This window comes from Dipodomys merriami, unplaced genomic scaffold (genome assembly GCF_024711535.1).
Source record: "Dipodomys merriami isolate MVZ:Mamm:240054 unplaced genomic scaffold, mDipMer1.0.p SCAF_298, whole genome shotgun sequence".
NCBI classification, from domain to species: Eukaryota; Metazoa; Chordata; class Mammalia; order Rodentia; family Heteromyidae; genus Dipodomys; species Dipodomys merriami.
Genome location: NW_027204470.1, coordinates 855,106 through 857,421, shown reverse-complemented (window position 1 = coordinate 857,421; position 2,316 = coordinate 855,106). Strand labels below are relative to the sequence as shown.

The following is a 2,316-nucleotide window of genomic DNA, read 5'->3' as shown; positions in this document are numbered from 1 at the left end:
ACAAACGTGAGATAACAGGGACATTTCATTATATCCAGCTTTCTTTGTTTTTGTAGTTTCTCATGAATTTTTATTTTTTAGAACTGGCCTTGATATCAGTCTTCTAAATCTCTGCCTTCTAATTAGCAAAGTACATTTCATCTCAAGCTTGGACCCACACTATATTTCAGTTTAACCATTCAATATTGACTTCAGTTCAACCAGCGTGAACTATTGGGGAAATATATGGACACCTCACTCCCACTGACAGGCAGTTCTAATGAAGATGAGGAACGAGATGAATACGTGAGGAATGGTATCAGTTGCCAAAAAAGAGAATGGAATAGGATCCAAACAATTTCTTCTTTGGGCTGCCGAAAATAATCGGCTTACTACAGTTGCAAGACTACTTTTCAAAAAGGCCACTCATGTGAATACTAGGGATGAAGATGAGTATACCCCTCTTCATCGGGAAGCCTACTGTGGACACTTAGACATTATCCATGAGTTGGTGGCACAAGAGGCAGATATTCATGCAATAATTGTGGATGGCTCAACACCCCTGCACAATGCTTATACGTGGAATAATACCAGAGTGTCTTCTTTCTTACTGCATCATGATGCAGATACCAATGCCCAAACGTAAGGCCTCTTGACTTCTTGCATCTTGCTGCTGGGAATATAGATAGCAAAGATATGCTGGATCACCTTCTGTTGACCCGTTATCTCAAACCAGGTCTAAAGAACAACTAGGAAGAAAATGTATTTGATATTGCCAAAAGGATAAGTATGTATCACTACCTCTTTGAAGTTGTGGAAGGCTGTACAAACTTTTCCTAAGTCATAATGGTTCTGTTAAGCTTTGCAAATTTCAATGTGCCAGTCCATTCTTTGGTCTGTACAAAATATTTTCACAGTACAAATTAACAGCAATATCTTACTGTAAAAATTCATGTATTCCATCGTATTATTCCAACTCAATTGCCTGACTTTTATGTCAAAATGTATTCAAGAGTTTTTGTATACATTTATAATAATTTCTGCAGTTTGTGATTTTTTAAATCAGAAATAATTTTAACTTATCTGTTGAAATGAGCAGTACAGAAACTAAAGGTATTTCTAGTGCTTGTCTGAGAAAAGTATATTTTAAAATATTCTATATTCTGTTGTTTGTACAATTTCCATAATCTATTCCATTCTCTCCTAGATATAATACATTGAATTCTACATCGTTTTATAATATATAGGTTCATTAATAAATGTGTATTTTAAGATTGCATTCCATATAGAAACAGTTTAAGATTCCTTTTTTCCTAGGTCCTTATACTATTTTATTTCTTTTGGATAAAATGACAATGTTATCTAATTTAAAGAGTTTTGTAAAGTTTATGCTATTTAAAGGCCTCCCTAAGGTGAAAACTTAATATACTGATGTCAAACTTACTTTCAATTCTATGAATTATATGTATGGTTACACTCGTATTTTTGTAATCAAATTTTTAATAACTTTTTTCAATTCTTGCATCTAAAGAATGAAAAAATTGGACTACTTCACAAATTTTCATATCATCCTGTATTTCATATCATCTCTGTATTGTTGTAATTTTGGTATACGTGCTGCTGAAGCATGTAGTATCTTCTAAATTTAAACAGTTAATGATGCAATCTTTAAATAGGCATATATCTTTGGTTGCCTATTTGTAACAAGGAAACCTTATTGTTCCTAACAATGCTATTGATCTTATTTTCCTAAAATTCTATGTATAGTGGAAAAAATTTATATTGTTCGGTCTATTGCTCACATTTGCAATTTTTGTGTCAATGAATTTTTTTTCATTTTAAATTTGATCATACTTTGAAGCATTTATAGCCAGGTCCAAAGATGATGGCTTTTTCAAATACTTATTTATCCAACTGAGTTAGCTTTGTGGAGCTAATGGATTCAAAGTAAGCCTTGCTTAAGGGCTACTTAAAAAATTCTGCTGCATAAAATTTCCGAAATGAGATCTTACTGGTACAAATGTCTACCTGACCATTTAGTCTTCTTCCATGTAGCAACAGACCAACCAGAATATCTATCCCTGACAGCATAGATTGCCTTACTGAAACAAAACTATTATTAGTTACAAGGGATCATAGAGAGATGAACAATTCAGACAGAACTGTTCAGAATAGAAGGTATTTTATCAAAATACAATTATTTATTATTCCTACCATTTCAAGAGTAGCTAAACCAAGGAGAAAAAATTGTTCATATGCATGATTACCTAATGTCCTGGCCTGTCAACCATCCAACCAGGCAGGAACTTACACTACTGCCTTTCTATCACCAAATAT

The 2,316-nt window shown here is 33.0% G+C and overlaps 1 pseudogene; it reads right to left on the bottom strand.

Annotated features, from left to right (window-relative positions):
- Positions 1-1,514: 1,514 nt before the first annotated feature.
- On the bottom strand, positions 1,515-1,608 carry LOC138839218 (U6 spliceosomal RNA; annotated as a pseudogene).
- Positions 1,609-2,316: the final 708 nt, after the last annotated feature.